Source organism: Parus major, chromosome 20 (assembly GCF_001522545.3).
Source record: "Parus major isolate Abel chromosome 20, Parus_major1.1, whole genome shotgun sequence".
Taxonomy (NCBI): Eukaryota; Metazoa; Chordata; class Aves; order Passeriformes; family Paridae; genus Parus; species Parus major.
The window spans coordinates 10,990,907-11,007,544 of record NC_031788.1 but is presented as its reverse complement, the minus strand read 5'-3'; positions in this window follow the sequence as shown (position 1 = coordinate 11,007,544).

The following is a 16,638-nucleotide window of genomic DNA, read 5'->3' as shown; positions in this document are numbered from 1 at the left end:
GCTTAAGGACAGGCTGGGCATGGAACAGCAGCTCTGTGGAGGAGTTTTGGGTCCCAGTGGAACTGGAGGCAGCAGGGAGCCCTTGCACAGGGACAAAGGACAACTGCACCAGTACAAACAGAGCAGCAGCTCCAGGGAAACCACCCTCTGCCTGGCACATGTGAGGCTCCTCTGGTTCTGTGTCCAGGCTTGGAACATCCACAAGGAACCAGAGATCCAGAACCCAGCCAGGGCAGCAGAGGCCACCACATGGTAAAGGAACCGGAGCACACTGAGGCCATGGAAGTGGCTTTAGGCAGCCTGGGACAAGGAAGACTGAGGAACCATTGGCATCTTTCCCTGCCTGAAGTGGGATACAGAGAAGCTGGAGCTAATCTGTTTTTTATAGGTCCATGGGGAAATGATAGGACAAAGGTCAGTCAGGGAAATTTTGACTGGTTATATAGGAAAAAAATGTTCAGAAGTAAACTGATTAAGCACTGGAGCAAGTTGCTCAGGAGACTGGAATCTCCATCCTCAGAGATTTTCGAAACATGACCGGACATGGTCCAGAGTAACCTAATTTAACTTACAAGAGGGCCCTGCTTTGAGCAGGAAGATCAAGGCCTGGATAACCTCCACAAATCCCTTCCAGCCTAAATGTTTTTAGGGTTCTGTGATTTCTAAAGAGAGATTAGATTTAAATTAAAAAAATACATACAAGAGATCTTTGAAATGCAATCATAACATTGCTGCTTTTATGTTTCAGAGAACTAATGAGAGCCAATTAAAACACAGAGCCCTTTGCTGTATGTGAACTTAGACTGACCAAGCATACTTCTTTATAGGTAAATAATCACCAAAACTCTTTCAAAACACAGCATATTTTAAGAATAAGAAGTGACAGGTCACCTCTTAACCTTTCCTTTACATAACTGACAGTATTTTTTCAAAGCATTGGCTTATTGTCATTTTAGGGATGGAGGATGTTCTTGCAGTTCTATGTAGAGATGGCAGCATTGTTTCAGCACAACAGATTCTGCCAGGATGGACAAACACTGATGTTCTTGGCCACATGCAGTGATTTATAATCTGGGCATGGAGAGAAGAGTATATTCCATTTCTTATTACCAGGACAAGGGAGCTACTGCAAACACCAGGCATGCAGATTTTGCTGTGGATTCACTCTCCCTCTTATTTTTCACTAACAATGGAAAAATTGGATTGCAATTACACATAGAAAACCCACAGAGCATTTATTTTCTTTACTCTTCCACAAGAGTTTTCAGGGCAAAAGGGCACAATGCATAAGTAGAGAAAGGCACAAGACGAGAGCAGAAGGCATCAGTGTTCTAGATTTCTTCATAATTAAAACTGACCTAAGTTCAGCCTCTGAGAGCAAATTTAGAGGATTTTTTTTTAGTAACGTGCTAATGTGTCACTGTTTTCCACACAAACTCTTAATTTGTCTAAAAGCCAAACTCCTTACTCATCAATCCATTTACAATGTTTACATTCATCAGGTCAACGACTTGCTGAGACTGAGCTACACAAAGCTCATTAGTTTAACAGGTTTATTTTCATTACGCTTTGGTTCCTAAACGAAAGTGTTTTCTCTGCATGAGTTAAGTAGCTGTGGTTAGGTAATCAGAACTTAAAGGGTTATTGCTGGTATGTAACACAGGAAATCAGTAAGATTTCGATGGTTACCATGCCAAAAAACACTGCTAAAAGCACTGCTAATACAGATGTTTCTCCATTCTGGGACACGGTAATTTAGCACCATGGTGTAGCACATGCATAATACTGGAAACTTTCTGTACCATTCATCATAACCAAAAGCCTAAAACAAAACACAAACTCCTATTAAAGAAAAAAATTAGCTCAACTTCACAGATAAACTTTTCCAGATAATTGTCCTGCAGGATATATAAACATGGCTAAGTGTCCCATGCTTTCAGAGAGTCACTAAATGTTAGTGTCAGTTTATTCCTGGGACTGCTTTCTTACTGCCCAGATGGAAGCAATGGAACAGCATAGGAAAGAACACTGAGATGCACTTCATAAAGCCACTGCCACTTCTCACTTCATAAAAGCCTCCCAGGCAGGCCAAACAAATGGGTGAAATCCCATTGTGTGACTAGAGAAAGGGATAAATACTCAATAGTAGAGAACACGGCAGGGAATGTCAGAGCTAAAAGATTTGGGAAGGCAAAGGAAGATAGATCATATTGTTAACTCAAAACAACCACAACACTGATAACATTCTTTATTAGAGGGAACTCATTGCCAGCCACTGTTGTAAAGTTTAAATATATAAGAACAAGACAAACTTGAGGCTGCTTTAAAAAAAATTACCCAATTCTGCTGTCCATACGCATTGCAAACGACCTCCCATTTTTCTGGCCAACTTCAGACAAATTAATGAAGTGCTAGAAAATTATTTTTTTTTAAATATTCGTTTCTAAACTTGCAGAACTGATCATAGGTGCCAGAAACTGGTGGTGTCCTGGCCTGAAGGGAAACACTTCAGTATCTGCAGCTCAGCCAGACTAAAGGCAGAGTGGAACACAACTGAGCAGTGAGTGCTTTGGGAATTCGAGAGAGAGCTGTGGATAGAGTGGGGATATCTTGTGGGTAAGCACAGAAAGCAGGAGGGGTTTGGTCACTGAAGCAAAAAGCATTTGATAATGAGAGGCCAGAAACTGGGTAATGCCAAGAGTGCAGTTATGGAAATGGAGTGAAATTCTGCAAGACACTGGGCTGTAGCAATGCTGCTGTTCAGGGAGCAATTCACTGCTTGTCACATCCTCTGTGATCTGAGCTGCAAATTGCCACCAGAGCAAGGAAAATCAGTTCTGCAGGCAGGAGGTCTAATGCACAGAACTGGAGATGTGACAGAGAAATGAAGGTCACTGAGTGATAAGGCCTTTCAGATCTCAGAATGCAACTTTAGCAAAGAAATTCTGAGTTTTACAAAGCAATTGTATTACCTGTGCACAGCCCATTAAATTAAACCTTACCCTTTCAAATTTAGGTAAGATATTAGTATTTTCTTGCTTTTCATGTTGCAGGTTTGTAATTTGTGGGTCGTTTTTGTTTGGTTGTTTTTTTTGTCTTGCTTTTTTAAACAGGCACTAAGGCCAGGCCTAGGCATTGACAACAGAGATCCAAACAGTTTTGCATTTACCAGTAAACCAAATAAAATCATGCTGGATGGCAAATTTAGACAATAAAACACCCAACACCAAGAAGTAAGCAGAGTAATTATTATGCTGTCATATCATTAATCACAAGAACATTAACCTTTCAACTGTGGCTAAAGCAATTCCCATTTCATTACTCCCTAGAGGATTCACCTTGGCAATACTCTGCAGCCTTTTCTGTGTAGATGTAGGGGGTCTTCTTTGATCTTTTCCTCAGTTCTACAGGAATGGCAATTACCAACAAACATTTTATGACCAAGTCACACCATTAAACCCAAAATAATGCTAGCAACATATCCCCCCTTGCACTATTGTTTTTAATCTTACTTCTGATCTCTACCTTCTCTGATTCACTTCTGTCATTCATCTTTGTTTCCCCCAGAGGAAAGTGAATTGCATTTTACCAGTAAGGAAAATGAGGCTTTTGGGAAATTCTTATATTTCTGGTGATGAGAAAACTGGAATAAGATTCAACATAGATCAGCTTCAAAAAGGAAGTATGTTGCTTATTTCGTTTCTCAGTGCATATGGAAAAAAATCACCTCACAAAGGAGATGTGAAAATACAGGATATTTGCCACCTTCACTTCTTTCTAAAGATAAGAATAAAATCTCTAGAAGGCAAAGCAATATTAAGATAGAATCAAGAAGAGTTCTTTTGCCATGAGTGGTAACAGCAGAAAATACAGAAAGCTTTGATTTACAGGGAATGGATGAGTGGTCCCAGTCAGCCTGTGTGGATGAAAGGGGTTGATGTTGGGGGAAAAAACTCCAGACAATTTCAATCCACTGTGTCCAAACATGCTGCAGCTCATTTGGCACCAAGGTTGTTTAAAACTGCCTCCAGCAATTTGGGGTCTTAATTTGCGTTCATTATCAGATCCATCACACATCCATCTGATTTCCCAGTGTACATATTTACTTATGAACAAGCTTTTCTAAATATTTTGTCAGCTTGCAATGTAACTGGCACGGGGACACTTTGGCTTTTCATTTCTCCTGTCTCAGTCTTAAGAGGGAGGAGAGACTGAACAGGTCAGTAGATGTTTGTATTTTTTTCCTAACATCATTTCTGTATTGAACCACAATTAGATTACTGTAAAATTATATTTTATCCAGAACAAGTACCACAAATGAAGCTTGGATTGTGGAAAGATGCCATTGCACATAAAGCCTTAATAAATACTGAATTATATATTATCGTACAGGACAGAAAGTGTGAACCAAATATAAAGGCAGCAAACGAATCCCAAGGGCTAGGGGGAAAACCCCACAATATATTGCACCTACATTTACATAATTACATTTGAAGAGCAATTCACAAACCAAAATATTGTTGTATTGTGATTTTTCCAGAAGTCATTGCAATATCAAACCCTAACTCAGTCATATACAACAACATAAAAGAAAAGAATTGCTCAATTTCATGATTTAAAGTTGACCCTCCCGTATTTCTGTTCTATGGGACCTGAACCCAAAAAAACCTCTCTGCATATTTAGATCCTGTGACTGTGCCACAAAAATCAACTAAGCCAACATTACTTACCAAAATATCATTGTCCCAAATAAAACATGTAGTTACATAAGTATAGGATTTATGAGAAACTGATGCAAGGCAAAGATGTTTATTTAAATATCACAGCATGAGGTCTCGGCCTGCCAGCTACACATGGAACGGGGCTAATTCCATCCAAAAAACAGCTCATAGGGTTTTGCTGCTTTCTGAAAAGGAGCAGAATTGCAGATGATTGAGCAAATATTTTAAACAAGTCAAAAGCAGCAGCTGGAAAACAAATAATTAATAAAACAGGTAAGAGCACACACTGTTCTGGTGAGGCACCAATAATCACAGCAGACAGTGCACCAGGTTCTGCTGTACCAAAAAGCAAGTTCTACTGAGATGTATTTAGCAATATTTTTGCAGTTGTCCTTGCATTATTACTGAATAAACAAGAAGCACTAGAAGGCAACAGTGGTTGCCTGGTGGCTTGAGGAAACCCCATCAACTTTAGATGCACAATTTGATCTTAATAGCCAGGAATGTTGAGCAAACTTGTAACTTCCATTATAAAAGAAATTTGTATCAGCAGCATCATTTGTCTCTGAGAGACAGGACACCCCACAGACCCACATTCAAGAAGAAAAAAAGCAAACAAACCAATCAAATCCAGCATGAGAAATACACCTATTAAAAATTACAAATTTTTAAAGAACTCTTTTTTTTTTTTTTTTTCCCCAAAGTAAAAGCAGACAGAAATTGCTCTGGCTCCAAGCAACTGCATGTGTCAGTCCTAATTCTGACAACAGCCTCAGCTGCTCCAGGAAAGATAAGGGCATTCCATAAAGTCTTCTTAAAGGTAGGGCAAGTGCTATCAGGGAGCACAAAACCTCAACATCCCCATCCTAAAGGTGCCAGGCCAGGCAAATTTTTCAGTGCTTGGAATGCCTGGCAGGGTACCAGCAGGGCCTTCACTTAGGATGGGTTATTTTCTCTCTCATTTCCATTTCAGAATCAGGATTATGGAATAGTTACACTACTCTGGCCAAGAAGCCACAAATAGTGAAAATCTGATTTTTAGCACTCTATGAGCCAGCCAGGCAGGTTTCACTATTGATCAGTCACATACTGTCAGAAGGTGTGCTGGAATTGCTACCATTTTTGCTTCACCAAGACAGAATTTTTCAAATAAAATCCCAGTCTTTGATTTAAACATTTCCAAGCTACCTACTCAGAATATCACAATCCTTCTCTATCACAAGTGTCTTTGCTTCCAACTCTCCCACAGAGAGATTTCTGCAGTTTCACATCAGCTCCCACTGAGCTGGATTCCCAGTGAGAACTCAACTGGCCCAGGTATTTTCCAAAGAAACAGCACCAATCCATTCACACATTACAAATCTAAATCCAAATGTTACTTACAGGCAGGAAGTATTTTCTCCAGGTGTCACAAAACAGATGATGGCACCTCCTCACAAATGGGAACAGAAACTCTGCAGAGGCACAGAGGAATTTCCCAGTGGTCACCCTCAGCCTGTTCTCTAGTTTTTCCCACTTTGAGTGCTGTGCTCTGCCAGATATTTGCTGCCTGCCTCACCTGTGAGGCTTCACTTGCATTTTAGAGACACCACCTTCCACCTGGAATAGGAACCCTCCAAAATTCCCAGCTGCCTTGCTCTCCATGCTCCAGTCTGTCCTAAGGCTCTCATCTTCTACTCTCCAAATCTAAACTCATCTCACAAGAGAAGATACCTGGCATAATATATAAATTTCCCTGCCAATTCAGCAGCAATCTTTTTTTGGTTTACCATTCTCTACCCAGAAGCCTCTTATTTTTTAGATTTTTTTTGTTTGTTTTGAGGGTATTTCTTTGCTTTTATTTTCCCATTCTCTAGCCAAATTAGCATGACTTGATTTAAAAAGTCATTCTGAAAGACTGTGCACAATTAAAACAAAATCAAGTAAGTCTTTAAACAGTACAGTTCAGTCTTTCATATCTAGGGGTGATGGTTGAGAAATTCTTCAGGTGAGTTCCTGATCTCCAGGATAAATTTGAATCTTCAAGTGTTCAATTATTACTTTTGCCTGTATCCTGAATCCAAAGTCCACAATTATAGCCCAGCATTCACACGTACTCACTTCTTACAGATAAATGTTGCCACTGATTTTGAGATTCTGCCAAACCCAGAGAGGACAAAACTTGGCTTTTTAATATTTTGAGTTGAATAACTGTTTTTGGATGCTCCTTACAAGAGAGGAATGCATGTTATAAAACCAAGACTCTTGCACAAGCGGTCCATCCTGGTCCTCTGTAGCTCAGTGATGTAACGATCATTTTATCAGCAGCCTCTTAAAGCAAGAGGAAAAACCTCCCAGACTGTGGCTCAGGTATGTTACCCCCAGTTCATGTTTTTATCACCTTTATACAGGCTTGGGTGTCAGAGGGAGCAGTGTCAGGAATGAGCAGTTATTAAAGCACAAGAAGCAGCATGTTGGGCACGAAGCCTTTTCTCAGCTCGTTGAGATGCTGCTGACATTGGTCTTTTAGCCCCAGTTGCCTACGGGCTCCCCCAGCAGCCTTTCCCCCATCTCTCCCAGCACTAACTGGTCACACCAGTAACAGCATGTTAGAACCACACTGCTGAGGTTTAATTATCGCATTTGATGACACCTGCATGATACAATTTCACACTGTTATGAGACATAAATTGCTTTCTGTACTGTAGCATGTAATACAGTCAAGAGTGAAAAACAATGCTGTTACTGTCTTTATAATTTTTTTAACCAAAGATTTTAGATTATTTTCCCTGTTATCACTAAGTGTGTCTAAAAGATTCTGTGTTTCTCCTGAAAAACCTGCGTGTTACCCATAGTCCTCTTATCTCTGACTAAAAGAGTTGAACCATATTTCTCTTTCACTGTCACTGATTTTCACTGTCACCTTCTGCCACTTAAGACAAAAGGACAGAACTGCTACTGTTGTCTCACAAAGAGAAAAATAATTTCTCTCTTATATAGGCAATAGTTCCTTTACCCCACACGCTCTGCCCATTCTCTCCAGAACGATTGTTGTCTTATGTCCCTCCCCTAGAGAGCTGAGAAATGAGAAATGATAAGAGATAGAGTTTTTCTTTATGGAAGAGTATGCAGAATAGTTTCCATCTGGTAAAAAACCCCAAAAAGTCAAGAAATGGTCTATGGTCTTAAGAGGAGAATATATTCTTCAATGATTTCAGACAGCACCACTCTTGGCAAATATTTAAATCAATATTACAGGAGATTTGCTGTATGAATACAACACACATTTCAAGGCTAACTTTTAAGCTCAGCTGTTTAAATTTCCTAGATTACTTTAATTAGGGACAGCCAACATGTCCAGGCTCAGCTACAAAGAGCGAACATCGCAGAACATGTAACATGCAAAGCACTCCCTCAGGACACGGGGAAATTGGGATGAACTTCAGGCAGTGGCTCCAGCAGGGCCAGGATTTCAGTGCTCTGTTTTCAGCTGCTCAGCCTTTACTTCTCTCTCATTCACGTAGGGGAGATCCAGCATCTCACCAAACCACGGGAATCCTGATTTATTTTCTTCCCTCTACAAACCAGAGGGAAGAAAATCCAAGAAGTGGTGCATGCAATGTGCCCTCTTCTCCTGGCTTCCCTCTTTGGTGGGAGCAGTAGGAAGGCACAGACGAAACCTCCTGTGTGAGTTTGCAGAAATCTGAACCTCAGTGATTCATGGAAATAATCTCAAAAACTAGTTAAGACCAATCAATGAAAGTTACTGTAAATAAAGAGATTTCCACCTCTACCTAAAAGTGAAGGGAGAACATTCTTTTGAAAAATGGAACTACTAATACCATGAAAAAGGAATATTTGTCAGTGCACTCATACATATATGCATCTAAATAAGAAGACTACACAGCAATTGCCTCAAAATAAAGCAAGTTTAACATTTCAAGACTGAAAGGGAAAGAGCAGATTCGCAACACACATTTGGGGATGGATCATTAGCCAACACAGATCACTGCAGTGTCACAATTCAAGAATTATTTTGATTTATTTTTTTCTCCTCTGAGGCATTTACTTCTAAGATAAAGAAGATGAGCCACTGACAGGTATACCTGGAAGGAAGTATCTGGAATATTTTCTTTGAGGGTTGAGATCCAATCTATATGGCTTTCATAGCCAGAAAAAAATAGAAAAAAAAAAAGAAAGAAGAATGTTTCTCAATCAAATAGAAGAAGCTAAAAAATTTAGTCACACTGGAGCACACATGAAAAATGTTGTGCTTTGCAAAAAAAATGCAATAAAGTGGTTTAGAGTGGGCTGGAACGAAGTAGAATAACATTGCAAGTATATAACTGGACAATAAATGAAAAAAAGGGTTGGGTAACCAAACCAAGGTTAAATAACCCACTTGGACCAATTCTTTAGTAATTCCTGTAATTTTGCTAAATTTAAAGTAATAGACAAAATGTTACTGACTTATCTCACTTTTCCAAGTGGGGAAAACATAATCCTACTACTAATTCCAGTTCTACAAAAAAACCCACCTCATTTCATTCAAAAATAATTAAGAAATAACCATTAATCTTGATATGGATTTTATTCTGTAGTTTTTTTTCTATAAGAGTGAAAACCAAAAATGTTTTCTTTCAGAAAAGAATTTAAATTTGGAAGGAGTGGACTCATTTTGAAACAACAGCAGTTTAAGACTTAAAACCTTTATAAAACAGATTTTCCATTCTTTTCCAAAGTGGATTAGTAATATCCTTGGAGACATGCAAGAACTCCAGCCAGAGGCAAGCCATGCTGGAACACTGAGAGCAGACATTAAAAAGGAATGTTGCCACCCCATTTCAAATAGAAAGTTTTTCACAATGAGAATTTTATTGTTTTAAGAAGAACATATAGAGACAGATAAGAACTGTGAGGAATTAGATCTTACTAGCTGAGTAAGGGAATCCCATGGAACAAGCTAGAAAATATGACTTAAAGAAAAAATACAGAGAAGGAAAAATTTCACTTATATCAAATAATTTTAGGCACCAAGGGAAGGAAAAACTTTGATAAACATTTCTTCTAAAAAATTCCCGTCTAAACTAAGGGTGGTAACCGAGTTCATAACCTTGACAAAAGCAATTTAAAAAACAAGATAAAATGCCAGTTTTGCTGTACAATAAAATCAAATTAAAAAGTGATGAACAGAAGCCCTCCTCAGACAGTAATCTACAGTTTGTGGAGCTAAATGAAACACCATGGTTGTCTAGACCAATAATCCCTTGCTGGATTGTAACTCCATTATATTTGAGACATTTTCAAACATTTTCCAAATCAGTGTATTTTTTCAAACTTCGTAATTACTTCTATTGCCTATAAACAGCTCAGGCTGCAAGAGATTTAATTATTAGTTGCCCTTGAAAGACAATCCAATTTAGGGATAATTTCTGCTGCTGTCTCAGTCATAGCAATGAAGACTTGATAAGGTAGACAGAAACAAATATAATAAGGCTAGATTAAATGAAAAAAACCCCAAAATACCCTATTTTTCTTTTAAGAGAAATTACCAGTTTCTTTGGCAAAGATACACCTTTTAACAGTAACTGAAAACTACTAATTCTGCCAAACTCTGCTTCTGCATAGGCAGGTTGATTTCTGGGCAGTCAACCTTACTAAGCCAGAGCTTCCAATTTACAAAAAAGTGCTGAGAATTTATAATAGAAAATAAAAGTTCCTAAAGGAGCTGGACACACGGAGGTAGAAAGAAAAACTCTCCTTTTTTGGTTTTAAATCTTGCCCCAGTTATTTGCAAGCATATAATTATTAATTTTCATTTGGTACAAATGGAAACCAAACCCAAACAAACAAAATAAACTTCAAATGGAACAAACAACCCACAAAGACAGCAAGCATTTAGGTGCTTAATCATGCAGAGAATCAAAAGGCGAGCACAAAAACACCAACCACAATGAAGGGAAAACTTATTAAAAAAAAATAACCATACCTCAGAATCTTTTCCAAGCTTTGTGTGGAGCTTAGCTGGGCCTCACATCAACTCACCCTGGGGCTGGGCTGTAGGGAAAAGCTCGATGGAAGGCACCAGCCATCCCTGGTGCCAGCAGAGCCATCGCTGCTGCTCAGCTAGGTGCTGGTTTTAGGTTTGCCATGAAATCTTTCTGAACTCTCTTTCAACACATTTTCAAGCTGGCTTTGCAGGACACTCTCTTCATCTCCTCCTCCCCTGTTTTACATGTGTATGGTGTGCCCAGGGGCTTGGTGTGAAGGTCTGGATCACAGGAAGAAACAGCTGGTCCCACTCACAGTGGAGTTAACAAGCACTGGGATGGATTCTCATTTAAAATCACAGTGACAAATAATCTTAACCCTGCCTTAAATTGAGGATTTCAGAACTTTTAGCATTTGGTGAAGCATTTAGATGGAATGATAGCATTCATGCTTCTATTTTCACATAGATCACCCCAAACCTTTTATGCTGTGACAACAGTTTCTAGCTTGGTGTGGAATCACTGCTGTAAGATTATGACAAAGAAACTGCTTGTTCTCCCTTTCCCTGCCTCGAGAATTAGGAGCAGCCATGCCATGGCAGGCTCAAGCAAAACCTCTCCCTGCCAGCTTGGTTTTCTTAGGTTTGCCAGCTCCTCACCATTTACATGTACACAATCCTCTTGCCAGGAAGGGCTCTCACTACAGGAGCAACATCTCCTGCCTGAGACAGGACACAGGTGATGTTTCCTTCCCCTGGAAGGACTGTCCCACCTCCCTTGGACCAGATTCCTGCAGAACCTGCAGGGCAACTTTTATCACAGAGGAAGGGCTCCAAGCATACCAGGGGCACTGGCCAGGAGGAAGAAAAAAAGAGAACCAATACATTTTTTTCCCCAATTTCTTTCACCACCCAAATTTAGTCAGGCTGCCCCAGCAAGCCCCACCCCCCAGGGTAATTAGTTGTGGCCTCAGGCTTTGGATTGCAAAATTCACTTCTGCCTGCACAGGTGAAATTGTTTAATTGCTGCTCCACTAGAATGAGCACAAACAACAAAACCACTGTTTGCCCATGATACTCTCGAAGAATATCAATAAATCTACTCTCTACATAGGATGTGGATTAAAAAAACAACTTCAGGAAGTAGGTTTTCTGTAAGATCCCTGGGTAAGCTGAAAATTTACATGTCTTTAAAACCAAGCCAGGCAATCAAGGAAGATTTATGCTTGTAGAAACATCTCAGAAATTTCCACTGATTTTCTGCTTTGCAGCTTCTCTCTTTTGCAGAAAATAAACAATTAAGATCAGTTCAGAACAGAGTTCAGGCTCTGCCACTGATGTCCTCAGGAAAATAGGAAAATGCAGGAAGAAAGTTGTGTGGACCCAACAGGGTAAGATATGTTAGGCCAAGCAACCAGTTGTCAGGTGTAACATGAAATCTGAGCTGGTTAACAGCTTTACCCTGCTGAAAACATATTTTCCACCCTTTCTATGTAGACTGAAAGGATTAAAATGATAGAAACCAAGACACATTATTTCACCCAGAGGAAAAGATAACTTTGTGCTGGTGGGATTATGCAGCATTTCCCTGGTATCCAAACCATGCCAGATTACTTTAGATTTTATCTTCATTTACATACCTGCATAATATGTACTTGGTGCAGAAGAATATTTTAATGTAGCAGCAAATTTTGAAAGTGTGTGGCATGGAATTTGTGCCCAAAAGACACATTTCCATGGAGCAGACATGGGAGTGTTCTTGTTCTTATTAATCCCCAGACCTCACGGCTATAGAGCCCTGCCAGGCTCCAGGCTGGGGCCACTGAAGGGCAGTGGATTCCCCCTTGATATAAACAGGGATGACTTCTGGGATCTTTCATTACCATTTTGTCCAGAAATTCACCCAAATGGAAGCAGTGAACCAACAAGGGCTCTCTGAGAACATGATAAAGCAATTATCAGTAAAGGCACAGAGGTTGCTGGCTGGATGTGGCTGCACCAATTCCTGCACCAGCGTGTTTTGCAAGCCTGCCTGGCATTTTAGCAGTTGGAGAAATAAGCACCAAATTCTGTACAAAGCCTTTAATATTCAGCTTTCATACCAAATCTGAACCTCAATGCTCAGGTCATAGTTTACATCTGTAGTTATCTGTAAAGAGTTTGTGCCCGGGTTAGAATGAGCAGAAGGTATTCAGTCTACAAATATGCTTCATAAAAGGAATCTCAGGTTTTAAATAATGCATTTTTCTCTCAAATGGAGAAACTGAAGGTGCAGTTCCATGACACTGCTACATCAATTAACACCTAGTTTCAGCCAAAAGAGCTAATCTTCTTCTTAATGCCCTATATAAATAACTTGTTCAGGTGTCCCTGACCAAAGGGAGTTATCCCAGCTCGGTGACAAAGCTGAGCCGTGCAGCCACTGCGGAGCCAGGGAGAGCTGAGGGTGTTCTCCTGGAGAAGTGAAGGCTCCAAGAGACCTCAAAGCTCCTTCCAGTGCCTTGAGGGGCTCCAGGAGAGCTGGAGAGGGACTGGGGACAGGGCATGCAGGGACAGGACACAGGGAATGGCTTCCCACTGCCAGAGGGCAGGGAGAGATGGGATATTGGGAAGGAATTCCTCCCTCTGAGGGTGGTGAGGCCCTGGAACAGGGTGCCCAGAGAGAAGCAAAGTTCTGAGCACAATCTTTGTTCCCTTGGTGTTCAGGCACCACCTGAGAGAGAACAAAAATGCAACTCACAGCAAAATCCTTGCTCCAGGTACTGGGAAAAGTAACCGTAACCATTGGTCATTTCTAAGTGAAAAACTCAGTCCCAAAGAGTATTTTCCCAAGTGCATTATGGAAACCATCTGTGTCAGCTCTGAAGATGAAAAATTCAGTACTTGCAGGGAAAGTGGTGCTGTTCCAGATTGTACAGAGCTGAGGGTAACAGCTGCACTGATCATCTCTGGTCAGATGCAATATGGAATTCCCAGAACCATTAGTGTTTGGTTAAAAATTCCACATAAAAAAGAGGAGAAGACTATCCAGTTTTAATATTTCCACCCTTTATAATCCATATGGGCAGATATCTTTCTGTAGCCTTTCTTGTAGAGGTTTTGCTTGGCCTTTTAGTTTTACTTGTTTACTTCAGGACGTGTCCAAACAGCTCATGTAAATCAAGAATGAGGGTTCTAAAATCTTAATTGCCAGTTTGCTGGTTGATATTTCCTGATTGCAACAAGTAAATGAGAAAACTAGATGAAAAAAAAAGGAGAAAAAAGAGAACTGTTTTTTTAAATGTACTGTGAATTTTATATCTCAACCTTCCCAAAGAAATTGCAAAAAGCTTCCATTTGAAAAGCACCCATTTGAAAAATCTACTTCAGCTAACATGTGCTTTTCTTGGGGAAAAATAAATACAAAAAATTTAAATAAGATATCTGAGCTAAGGGAAATAGATTGCTGACCCATGTCTTGGGGCTTTTTATTTTCTTTGTGCCAGTAAAGATGCTATTTTAAGGTTATAATTAGAGCTGGTTTGAAAGAAGCAGTTAAAAGGAATGTGTTGGTAATTTGACGAAATCAACTCCAGTTTTGATGAAAAGCCAGCTACTTTGAGTAACATCATTCACAGGCATTATAAAGTCAATGTCATTTAGTTCTTAATTTTAAATTCCTGATGTTTCTGATTGTAGTAATTCTCTTGACACAGCAGCCATGCAGTGTAACATTATACCAGGAGGCACAGAAAAGTGGTTTCTCTAACTTGTCATGCCAGTTTTGCAGTTCAAGCTCTTCTCAAACGCTGCTTTTTGGCAACTCCTATTGTGCAATAATTATGAAAGTGGTTTTTTTGAGTTTCTAAAGGGTACTCTACGAAGGCAGCTGACTCCTTCATTCCTACAGTGCCTCAGTAATTATTTCTCATTCTACAAGGCTTCCAGTATGTAATTTTATTATCAGGATTAATCAAGGAGAATGATTCATGCTTAGTGGAAAGCAAGGTAAGTTCAACACATTAGGACTGAAAAATGCACGACTCAAACTGAACTCACAACAGGATGAAGCTTTAACAACTGGCTCATGTAGACTGCTCCTTCTGCTGTCACTTCCAAAAATACAGTTCTATTCCAAGAATGACAAAATAACAAATGGTTCCACACCTGCTTCATTTCAGTGATGGTACTGAAATGGGTACTTTGGCTCATTTTCCTAAACTGATGTAAAACAAAGGGATGTGAAAAGGAAGGAAGGGAATGGAGAAACTATGGTTTTTAGTTTTGTTTCTGAACAGTTTGAATTTCTGAATCCACAAAAATTCAAGCCCCAGTTCATATCTCTTTTGGGACATAAGATTATCTGCACTATTTCCTTACAGTGTCAGCTCTAATAAATATTATTTAAAGTCACTAAAGACACTTTGAGCAGCCCAGTGCCTTTTTGACTGGGCCCATAAGGGACTGGCACCTCGTGGTGCTGAGCACGTGTAGGTGGAGATCACACCTTGATTAGGAAGAGACCAGCAAGGAAGCATCTACATATTTATGAATTGTCCTTTTTTTTAATATATATTTTTTTTTTGTGCTAAAAGAAAGCCAGCAAGATTAGAATTTTTCAGGCAGCTCTGACAGATCAGAGTGCCTTGATCAGACACCACCAAAGTGTCCCTTTGTTTCTCTTCCTCAGAAAAACAAAATCACCTCTCCAACAGACCATTCTGAGAAGATTGGATTTACTTTCACCTAGACCATGAAAGTTAGCTCAGGACTGAGGACAACAGCCAGACAGCAGTTTAAAACTCCAGTGCCCTAAAGGAAAAAATAAAAGCATAATTTTCAAGTCCAATTAAGGCTTTAGCTCTGAGCATTTGGCAGAAGGAGAAGAGTAAGCGTTTTATGACTTGCCTTTGCATGGATGGTGCTATGAGGAGTTAATGTATTAACTAACAAGGTCCCTGTGAGTAATTTTTGACTTTGTGAGAGGGTCAGGGGAATCAGAGAATGGAGGGAATGTAGATTGCACTCAAAGCTGTTTTATCATCACTCCTGGGGACAGTGTGTTTTCAGAGAAAAAAAATCACTTTTGTGGTAACTGATTTCAAAACAGGAATTCAGACTTTCAGTTTCTTTGCAGGATGGCTCCAGCTCCTCAGCTCTGCATAGACTGATGCTTATCTCTGACAGCAAAAAAGGGTAACAGCTATTTCCAGACCTTGAAACAAAATCAGGGCATATGGGATCTGAGGAGCTACTGCAGTTCCTGTAAGGATTTTTGAAGGCAATTCCTGGAAAGAGTTTAGATCCAAGATTTCCTAGAAAACCCGGGAAAATTTTTAGGAAGGGTCTAAATTTAGGATGGGAAATTCCTTGAACAGCACAGGAGCTACTTCAGGTTCTAGATTCAGGAATTCCTATAAAAAGTGAGAAAATGCTAAGAAAGTTTGTAGGTCCAGAAACTCTAAAAAAGGTCTCTGTCCAGGAATTCCTGGAAAGATCACACATTCAGGAATACTTACAAAGCCCAAGAAAACTAGAAAAGGTTTAGATCACTTAATTCCCAGAATGTGATAGGAAATTCTTTGAAAATTTCTCAGTACAGGAAATCATAACAGAGGTCTCAATGTAAGTATTCCTGGGAAGAATCTTGGTCCAGGATGTCCAGGAAAACTCAAAAAAAAATGCTTTAAATAATCCTAAAAAGTTTATATATGATAGATTTTTTAAAAAGACCATATCTTGAATGTTGTTTATTCTAAGTTGCTTTTATACAAACTGTTTGAGTAACTTTTACATTTATCACTTGATTTAAAGCCAGTAACACTTCCCATATGGGCAAATCACTTCCCAGCTGAGCATTCTGGTTCTGGAAAGGTGAATAGAATTGGAGTCTCTCTTACGAAGCTTCTTCGTTATTTGTGAATAAGAACTACAAAAAAAGCCTCAAACCAACCCAACAAAATGTACAGG